Raw genomic sequence first — 11,162 nt, forward strand, 5'->3', positions numbered from 1 at the left:
GAAAAACTGAAATTAAAACTTTAAAAAATTAAACCTTTTCCAAGTAATAGACTACAATTAATAAAATAATTCATTCAAATACTCAGGTTCCTACTAAATGCCAGACACTGTTCTACTAGGTGCTTGAAATCTACAGAAAACAAAACCAACAAAAATCCTTGCTTTCATGGAGCTTATATCAAGTGGAGAAACAAAGGCAATAAACAATATAAGCAAAATATATCATAAGTGAAATGGTTTAAAGTGGCATGGAGAAAAAGAAGATGGGAAAGGTTGGGTAGGGAGAACCAGAAATGGAGGAGCTGCCATTTTAATAGGGTGGTAAGAGAAGGCCTCACTGAAAATGAGAGATAAGATGGAGCCAAGCAAATGTCTGAAAAACTACATTCTGGACAGGGTAAACAACAAGTGCAAAGGACCTGAGACAGAAATATGCCTGGAATGTTAAAGAATCCGCAAGAAGGCCGGACAGGGTGGTTCACGACTGTAACTCCAGCCCTTTGGGAGGCCGAAGTGGGCGAATCATGAGGTCAGGAGATCGAGACCATCCTGGCTAACACAGTGAAACTCTGTCTCTACTAAAAATACAAAAAAATTAGCTGGGCGTGGTGGCGGGCGCCTGCAGTCCCAGCTACTTGGGAGGCTGAGGCAGGAGAATGGCGTGAACCCGGGAGGCGGAGCTTGCACTGAGCCGAGATCGCACCACTGCACTCCAGACTGGGTGACAGAGTGAGACTCTGTCTCAAAAAAAAAAAAAAAAGAATCCGTAAGAAGACCATTGTGGCCAGAATGGAGTAAGCAAAAAGAAGAGTAAGAGAAGATGAGATCAGACAGCCAAGAAGGCATTCAATCACAGAAGGACTTGACAGGACTTTGTGTTTTACTTTCAGCAAGATGGGCAATCACTAGAGGGTTTTGACCACAGAAGACAAAATCTGACTTACTTTTTTTTAAAGGATCATTCTTGTTACTGTATTAAGAATAGACTATAAGGAGGAAAGGGCAAAAAAAAAAGGGGGGCTGATTACTGCAAAAACTTGGAGAAGGTAATGTAGGCTTACGCTGGTGCAAGGGATGAGAAGTGGTCAGATTCTGGATATATTTTAAACAGGGCTGGTAAGATTTCCTAAGGGATCAGATGTGATGTGTGAGGAAAGAGTCAAGAATGTCTCCACGTTTTGACCTCAGAAAATGGAAAGATGAAGCTGCTATTTACTGAGATATGGAAGATTATAAAAGGGGCAAGGGGAAGAGGAGACATGGTAAGTTCAATTTGAAATAAGGATAAAAGATATAAGAGGAGATGTCAGGTAGGCAGTAGCATATACAAGCCTGGAGTTCCAGGCTACAGATAAAAATTTGAGAGTTGGCCAGTCGCAATGGCTCACACCTGTAATTCCAGCACTTTGGGAAGCCAAGGCAGGTGGATCACTTGAGGTCAGGAGTTCAAGACCAGCCTGGTGAAACCCCATCTCTACTAAAACTACAAAAAAATTAGCTGGGTGTGGTGGCGTACCTGTAATCCCAGCTACTTGGGAGGCTGAGGCAGGAAAATCACTTGAACCCAGAAGGTGGAGGCTCAGTGAGCCAAGACTGCACCATTGCACTCTAGCCTGGGCAACAAGAACAAAATTCTGACTCAAAAAAAAAAAAAAACAACAACAACAAGAAGATTTGAGAGTCATCATCACACGCATTTAAAGGCACAAGAATGGGTGACAGCACCAAGGAAATGAGAATAACGACCAAAGGGGCAGGGCACGGTGGCTCATGCCTGTAATCCTAGCACTTTGGGAGGCCGAGGCGGGTGGAGCACCTGAGGTCCAGAGTTCGAGACAAGCCTGACAAACATGGAGAAACCCCGTCTCTACTAAAAAAATACAAAAAATTAGGTGGGTGTGGTGGCGCATGCCTGTAATCCCAGATACTCAGGAGGCTGAGGCAGGAGAATCGCTTGAACCCGGGAGGCGGAGGTTGCGGTAAGCCGAGATCACGCTATTGCACTCCAGCCTGGGCAACAAGAGTGAAACTCTATCTCAAAAACAAACAAACAAACAAACAAACAAAAAACAAAAAACCAGAGATCCCATGGGGCAGTCCAATATTAAGAGGTAGGTGTAATAAGGAAGAACCAAAAAAGCAACTATGAAGCCAAGTAGGTAGAAAAACCGGTAAGTAGTATGGTATCCTAGAAACCAAAGCAGAAAATGTTTCACAAAAGGAGGTACCCATTTGTGCCAAACACAGCTAATAGGTCAAATAAGAATTAAACTTCACAGTTTTGACAGTTACAGTTTCAGTAGAGTGGTGGGGTTAAAAAATTCACTAGAGTGGTTTCAGGAGAGAACACGCGAACTAAAGATGAATAGAAGAAACAACTCTTTAAAAAAGTTTTGCTGTAAAGGGGAGCAGAGAAATTGGGTAGCAGCTAAAAAAGGCATGTGGTCAACAAATGGTTGTTTAAAAAAATAGATGAAATATAGTATGTGTGTGCCAACTGGAATGAGCCAGTAGACAGGGGAATAATGATGTTGCAGAAGAGACAGAGACATCATTTCAGCTGTTAATAGAATTTCACTAGAAGAGTCAAATAGCCCAATGAAGAGAAATTTCACTAGGCTCGTGGGCAATAATTCCAGAGTACTGTTACTCTTTGTGATACTAAAGAACGGAGGAGAGCAGTCCATAATTCTAATTCACATGTCACAGGAGGCTCAGATGAGAGGCTGGACCACTTGCCAAGAACCTCTGTGTTCAACATTTTATATGTTATTTCATTTAAGCACAAAATAACTTCATGAGGTATTATCTTTATGTTACAGATAAGGAACCAGAAGCTCTGAGAGAGTAAATAATATGCTTAACTCACAAAGCTGGTTAAGTGGTTTCTAAGAGCTATGTTTTAAATCCACGTCCTTCTGAGTAGAAGATAAGGAATTACTGTTAATTTAGGGAGTTAAAATAATGTTGTGGTTATGTGGTTTTTTTGGTTCTTATCAGTCAGAAATACATACTGAAGTGTTTATGGATCAAAGTATATGATGTCTAAGATTTGCTATAAATTCTCTAGCAAAAAAAAAAATAGTAAAATGCAATTGTGAGTGAGGGCTGAGCAGCAAAATGTTGATAATTGGTGAAGCTGATTGATGGCTATATGGAAATTTAATCTTCAATACAACTCTGTAAGTTAGGAGTATTATTCCTATTTCAGACTTAAGGAGAGAGATCTACAACTAGTAAATAGGATTAGATCTCACAGCTAAGTCTTTTAGTACCAAAAACATTCTGCTAATATAGCAATTAAGGTTGCACACCAGACACCATGGGCATCCCCATACTCCACCCAGTGCCAGTACTTTTTCTCAGATTCATTACTACCCCATAATCCTGGGACTCTGAGCTTCCTAGGAGGACGAAGCACTATCCCATTCAGTCCATGAAAAGACTTGTACTCAACAGCTTGATTAAAAGAGGCAGATTTCAAATTTGCTCAGCCATCAATCTTCCTTGCCAAATTCAGAAACTAACATGAATTTGATATGCAACTTGTGAGTGATCTGATAGTCTGCCAATCTCTGCTCTAAAGTGAACTCCTTGTGCCTCCATTTCCCTAAATGTAATATTCTACTGTTCACCTACACTATACAGCCATCACAGGGACCAAAGTTCAGGTATACAACTCTGAGCTCTAGAAATAAAGGAACGATAAGGCTGACCAACTTCAAAAGTCAATTTTGTATAGTTCTACAACATTTACCACGAAACTGGCAGATCAAAAAAATCGCAATTAGTACTTATTTTTAAGATACTGTGTTTTTAAAAGCCTCGTCACAATGTTTGATATCTGTCCTTCTATGCTAACCTTGGCATTATAAGCTCATTCACAGCTTACTTCAAAAACAACTGAAAATATTCACACTAAAGGCTTGAGATTTTATTCTCTCCAGCTTTTAACCATCAAAACTGCAACACTTTTCCCCTCTAGTTCACTAGCTTTGTGAGTTAGAGTTATTTAACTCAAGAGTTATCCAGTATCCAAAACTTCATTAGGTTAAAATTTAGGTTGCCTAAGCTGTACAAAAGCCAATGATTACATGCAATGTTAATGAGTTTCGGATTTACTTGAACTATAAACATCTTAAAAATGAACTGCCTCCATCTTAACTTTTGCAAACCAACCACTTATTTGTTAGGTCACTGCCTAGCTGTCTTAAACTGTACTGATTTCCATTTAGGCTGACTAAACATAAGTAACCAGTTATAAACTCCATTTTCACATTAAGGGCCAATATATCTAGAGAAGAATCTATTTTTTACTCAAACCAGTATTATCGAGGCATACTAAGAAATCTTAGGTCTGGCACAAAACACGCCGTTGAGCCTAAATGTCAATTTATGCTTGCTGAATTAACTGGCAAAACAGGCTTAATAATGGCATACTGAAACAAGCATGGTAAGAAAAAAATCTAGACAGAGCCCTTTAGGACAATTACTAGTCACTATATGTCAACAGCACTACATTGGTTAAATTAAAATCATAAACAAAATGCTGATCAGCCCAATAGGATACTGTGAAAAATCCTGGCACCTGGAAAACTGCAAAGAACAGGAAATTCTGCAGGTGCAGTAAGAAACTACATCTTACCCATGACCCAGAAATGCCTCAGAATTTATTACACAACCTGCTGCAGAATTCTCACTTTTCAAGTGGAAATGAACCATGAAGTCACACAATGCAAGGCTGTGATTTTATTATTGATGTAATCAACTGTACCCTTTCAAGTTATGCTAAAGTTAACTAAAGAAAGCAGATGTTTTACACAGTGCTAGTTATGTCAGAAGTTAAGAGAATTTGAATACCAAATAAAATTTAGGACTGCTTCATTCAGCCACATGCACATGTGTGAGGCAGGCACTATTCTTCTCAAATAGGATGCACTTAATGGACACTTAAGACAAGAAATAATTCAAATTAGACATGAAAGTTACAAACCAAGTCATTTGGTCACCTCACTATTCAATGCAAGAACTAAAAGCTATATTAAAGATTAACACAACTTTCGGGCTCAAATCACCTAATTATCTATATCACCATTAATCTGGCCTTATTTACTTTATTTCTATTTTAACTGATATATACATTAAACTTACATCTCTCAATAAAGTTTTCTAAAATTAGACTTGATCCACTAGCCTCTTAGAATTACTAGTCAGAAACAGTTTCTGTAGCTAAACGAATTTTGAAAAACCACCAATCTTCCCATAAAAGGACCTATGCAAAACAAATGAAAACAGAAAAGCAGTAAAATGGGTAACAGCATCCAAGCATGTTACCTAAGAGAGTAAACTATTAGAGTGGATCACATAGCAAAGACAGATCACTATCGGAGCTGGGTATTACCAAGCTCACGGCAAATTAATGCGTAATAAAGCAACCTATGCTGAGGCAGGAGGATCGCTTGAGCCCAGGAGTCCAAGATCAGCCTGGGCAACACAACAAGCCCTTGAGACCTGGTCTCTACTAAAAGTAAAAAAATAGCCAGATGTGGTGGCACATGCCTGTAGTCCCAGCTACTTGAGATTCTAAGGCGAGAGGATCACTTGAGCTCTGGAGTTCAAAGTTACAATGAGCTATAATCACACCACTGCACTCTAGCCTGGGCCACAAAGCAAGACTCTGTCTCTTAAAAAAAAAAAAAAAAAAAAGCAATTTGCTATTTACATTTTTGCTGTGTCAATCATGACCAGCACCTGGAAGGCTCTTTACAACTTGTAAACCAAACACAACATTAAGAAAGCATTTAAAAATCATTCCCCCTCAGATAGAGCAAAACCTGTCAATGCATATGGAAATACCAAGTGATAGGTAATTATTTGATAACTAAAACTTGAAAAAGGAAGGAGTATTCAGTAAATCAGAAGAAGGAAGCTTGATATCACTAGCAGAAGGGATAGCTCTATTTTTCTGTTCCAGTCACTCAGTCAGTAATCAATTTTCTGCAAAATACGTAGGAAAATGTATCATGTTTACTATTTCTAATATAAGAATTCAATTCGGCCGGGTGCGACGGCTCACGCCTGTAATCCCAGCACTTTGGGATGCCGAGGCAGGCAGATCACGAGGTCAGGAGATCGAGACCATCCTGGCCTACATGGTGAAACCCCGTCTCTACTAAAAATACAAAAAATTAGCCAGGCGTGGTGGCAGGCGCCTGTAGTCCCAGCTACTTGGGAGGCTGGGGCAGGAGAATCACTTGAACCTGGGAGGTGGAGCTTGCAGTGAGCCGAGATTGTGCCACTGCACTCCAGCCTGGCAACAGAGCGAGACTCCATCTCAAAAAAAAAAAAAAAAAAAAAAGCAAAAAAAAAAAGACTTGAATTCACTGAGCCAAAGAAGTACTCTGTCTCTGGAAATTCCTGCTTAGAAACAATCTTGAGCTATAGCTGGAATCCAATGTCTCTCACAAGCTTTTGCTCAGGCTGAAGAATTCAAACCAGCACTAATACTCAGCTGAGAAATTGGAAAGGTAAGCAGACAGCAAAGAATGAATAAACTTCAATTTGCAGACATCTCTGATAGTCACATAAATTTCATCTCTATTCAACTTTCACACAAATTAATCCACCTAATGGCAAATTATGAAGTACTAATATTTGACCAGTCTAAAAACCACAAGGGAGAAAAAAGGAACTAAATAACATCTATCCCCATATTTGCATAGTTCTAGTCTTCCCGAAAGACTTAAACTTGTTTTATATAAACCACCTTGATTCTCATAGGAGATGGATAGAGTCAGGTTTCTGGAGAATAAACCAGCAGGAAGGGATTAAATATCTTGTCCAGCAAGTCACCAGTGAAAATAAAACCAGAATCCAACTATTCAGCCTACAAAGCCTAAATAACCTGCCTTGGTTCATAAACTTAGGATATCTAAAGTGCCTACAAATTGTACCAATTCATAGAACTTCACAGAACAATACATATAATCAGAACACTATGCCAGAATTGAGTATTCTGAGCAAGAAAGTAGTGCGCACCTCAAGTCAATAAAAGGAACACAATGGACTTTAAAAATACAAGGAGGAAACAATGGCTATGTTGGAGAGAATTTTCAAAGCTCATTCTATTCATCTTATACCCTACTGCTCAAATTCTCTGCCAAAAAGCAAATGAGGTCAGACACGCTCCCTATAATTATACTGTATACATACATCAAATCTCAAAATACTCAAAGAGTTTCAATCGAAGGGACATTACACTTTTAAAATCTTTCCCTCCAAAAATAAAATCTCACAGCAACACCTTCAGAGCATTCTTTTGCTGCCATGACACACTTCAAATTTGGATTTTACAAATCATTTGCTTCCAGTTTATTTTTTAATATTTTTATTAAGATTCCGATTACTTAAAATTTGGTGTTCTGCTCCGCCCTCATTATGTTTAGGCAAGATTCCCACTTCCACTCAAACTTATTATTCAAACATACAATGGCTGCATTAAGATACTTCCTAAATCGACAAAAGAAGAAAACTAATCAACCCAGAAAGCTCCCAAGCTACCAAAGCGAACCTTTTATTTGAAATCATACCAGGTACCACACTACACATTACGTGAAGCCCACAGAGTGATAATTGAAGTTATTTCTGCAACATGACGAAATTTATTTTTTAGCAAAATCTGACAAGACTTAATTTTCAACTGTCAAAAGGGAAGTCGTTTTCCAAGATTCTAGGAAACCTTGCTTACTGAAGCAGTCTCAAAGTAGTTTGCTTAATCCTTTCAAATCCCTAAGAATCTAACACAAGCCACAGAACAGTGAATGAGACTTGCACTGAAATAAGTGTCTGTGTTCAAACCCCTAAAGGTTACTTCCCATGTGTTTGGCAAGATGAAGGCCATATGTCCGCCCAACCCCATAAGTGTCTTTCCTCAATAAAGCTAACATTACACTTCCCAACTCAAATCAAAATACCAGAGAATCCAAAAGCCTCCAACTAAATTTTACCTGAACTATTTGGGAGGACAAGTCAACAATCCAGATCAGTTACTCACATCTTGAAAGAGTCAGAAAGCTCCAATTCTGCCACTTTTAGGAGCCAGGTGTACATTACTTCTGTCTGCCTACAGCATGGGACTCAGATATTACATCACCCCATGCCTGAATACTGACCCATTACCCAGAAAGCACCAGGATATCTGAGACACTGCACCAAGGTATCCCTTTCTCCCTCTCTTATACATAGCCCTTAAATGCAACTGGCTACTGGGCCTGGTCTCTTGCAGTTTCACAAAGACATCTGCCCTGCACCTGCTGCAATCCCATTTCCATTCACTCTTGGTGCACTCCTCATGACCCTGTGTGGCTCTTCTGTCCACTCATCAAACCAATATGCTAGGATGATACCCACTACACACCTCTTTCAAATTTGGGGATGTGCACTCAGCTCTCCCTTACCCCTTCGTCATTTACCGGGTTCTGGAATTAAAAGCAGGCTCAATGATCTCTCTGACCCTAGGAGTATGAACTTTCAGATATGACACTGGGTTTAATGTCCTCCATTTTCCATTAATATCATTCCAGATTTCAGGTCCCCGCACCCCTCAATCTCCAGTTTCTCTTAGTATGGAATTTAAGCCTCTCCATTTAGTTATTTTTCCAACTTCTACACTCTGCCTGCCCTTCCTTATACTTCCAGTGACCTAAAAATCTTGGCCCCTTTCATCTCTCGAAACTCAAAGTGTTCGAATCTCTCCCCATACTCCCACTCCTCGGATCTTCCATACTCTCTCAAGCAACCTGTGTTCCTAGCTCTCTCCAACTTAAAGTCATTTCCTGCCCTAAACCTGGGCATCCTACTTCCACCACCACCACTCCAATCCATCACCTATGCCTTTCTAGTTACAGACATGTCCACATACACCTCTACCTTGCCCTTCTCTTACTCCACTATAGGTATTAAGCATTCTTCTACATTCTCTACCCCAAAATAGTCTGTCCACCTTCCTTCTCCCTACCTCCCTTCTCCCTACAGCACAAAACTCAGTGGCCCAAACCTGTGCTTCCCTCCCTCCACCTACTGTACTCCAGACCTGTCCACCTTCCCCTCCAGTGTGTCCCATTGTCCCCCTCTACTGATTTCCTTCTCACACACTCTCCTCCACCTCCCTCCTCCCCAGCCTCTCCACACTTCCTGCCTCAGAAATCTTTCATTCCATTTGCTCCCACACTTTACCTGCCACTCCAAGAACACTTCCCTTTCCCCACCCGCTTTTGCCCTCCACCTCACACACTCCATGCCACCCCACACACCTGTCCCTCTCCCCCAACTCCTGCCCCTAATGTCCTCCAACACTTGCCAAGAACCCCTCACCCTCCGTCCTACCTCAAAGTTCCCTCTCTTGCTGCTCCCACCTTCTTCCATACTTCCTGCACAAACACCCTCCATTTCACGCACTTCTCCCGCAATCCTTTAAATGCCCCACACACCTCCTGCTCTCCATCCCCATCACCCTTCTCCTACTGTCCCCACCTCTCTCTGCAAGCCCTCAAACTCAAGTCTCTGCCCCAATCAACTTCCCCCTTCCACCCCATACTCCTCTTCCCTGAGCACCAGATACCTGCCTTTTTATCCTCACATGTCAACCCCCTTCCGCCTCCCTGCAGTCACCCCTATACTCCTGGCCACACACTACCTCACACCCCTCGCAGGTCTCCTGGAGCCCCTGGGCCTACCCTTCATTTCCCTACCACCCCAGACGCCTAGGCACCCTGCTTTCCTCCCTCCCTTTCAGGCGCTCCCTGCCTGCCCTCACTTCCCCCTGCCCCGACCCCCTCCTCCATCGTTCCCCTTCACGAGCGTCCCAGTGGCCTTCCTAATACCCGCCCCACTCCCTGCTCCTGGCACGCAGTGCTCCTTCCAGTTCTGCTCGAGTCCCCAGTCTTCTCCCTCCATTCCCACCCCACTCGTCCCAGCCCTCCCCAAAGGCCCCCTCACTCCCTCTTGAACCCCACAATATAGTGCCCCCCCACCGGCCAGAACGTCCTCCATCTCGCACTCGCCTGGCCCAGGGGGCCCCCCAAACCTGCCTGAAGGCTCTCCTCCTCCATTGGGCCGGATCCCTCTGCACCCCTATTTATCCCCAAATCTGCCCACACCCTCCGCCTGCCCCCCGAAGCCTCTCCCCAGCTCCTGCCCCTAATGTCCTCCAACACCTGCCCCGAGCCCCTCGCCCTCCGTCCCGGAAGACCTCCCGACACCGCGTCCCCCCACCCTGCCCACGCCCTCCCCTGCTCGGCCGGGACCCCGTCCCCGCGAAGGTGAGGAAGGCTGCCCGCTGCCCTTGCCCGAAGCGGCCGGGGCACCGCAGCGGCGGCGGCGGCGGCCACAATGCCGGAGCCGCGGGGCTGGGATTGCTCCCTGCTCTCCTCCTCGGCCGCCACCGCTGCCGCCGCTGCTAAGGACGCACAACAAACAATGCGGGGCCCGGGCCGGCTCCGCCAACCGCCTCAACCGCCGCCTTAACCGCCGCCCGCCCGGGACGGCCCGTCGCGCAGGCGCCCGCCCCGCCGCCGGAGCCTACCCGCGCCGCCGCGCTCTGCCCGCGCCCGGTACCCGCTCCCGCTCCGCCGCCGCCGCCACCTCGCCCGCTCGAGTCTCCGGCTCCTCTGCCCAGCGGCGGCGGCTGCGGCGGCTGCTGCCCTGGTGGCGCTCGCGGCTCCGGTCTCCGCTTCGGCGGCGGCAGCGGCGGCGGTGAGCACGTGACACCGCCGAGCGCGCCCATTGGCCAGGCCAGGGGGCGGGCCCCGCGGCTGCTGGGGAACGGAAAGCCCGCCCCCTCGTTCGCCGCGCGCCCCCTCCACGCGCGCCCTGCCGCACCTGAGAGCGCCGGCCAGCGCCCGCCGCCGCCGTGCTGCGCCGCGGCCTGCGCCAACTGCGCACCTGGGAGCGCGCAGGGAGCAGTCGCGGCCGGCGGCCGCATGCACCTGCGAGCGGACGGTTACGTAAACTGCGTCCCCGCCTTCCTCCCGGCCCCAGGCCCCCGCCCGCTGCAGCACCTGAGTCTCGCTGCGCTAGCGGCGTAACTGCGGCGGAGCGGAGACGAGCTGCGCTGGGAGGCTAGCGAAATGCACGGAAACTTCGTAACTTCCGAACCTGGGAGC

The 11,162-nt window shown here is 45.0% G+C and overlaps 1 protein-coding gene across 9 annotated transcripts in view; it reads right to left on the bottom strand.

Annotated features, from left to right (window-relative positions):
• STRBP (spermatid perinuclear RNA binding protein) overlaps positions 1 to 10,730 on the bottom strand; it is a 155,687-nt gene extending 144,957 nt beyond the window's left edge. For all 9 annotated transcript variants that reach the window (XR_004177996.1, XR_004177995.1, XR_004177994.1 and 6 more), the window contains exon 1: positions 10,583 to 10,730. The gene's annotated coding sequence lies outside the window, so the exon portion shown is untranslated. The remainder of the gene's footprint in view (positions 1 to 10,582) is intronic.
• Between the last annotated feature and the right edge of the window lie 432 nt (positions 10,731 to 11,162).

The sequence above is a fragment of the Papio anubis genome, chromosome 13 (genome assembly GCF_008728515.1).
Source record: "Papio anubis isolate 15944 chromosome 13, Panubis1.0, whole genome shotgun sequence".
In the NCBI taxonomy this organism is placed as follows: Eukaryota; Metazoa; Chordata; class Mammalia; order Primates; family Cercopithecidae; genus Papio; species Papio anubis.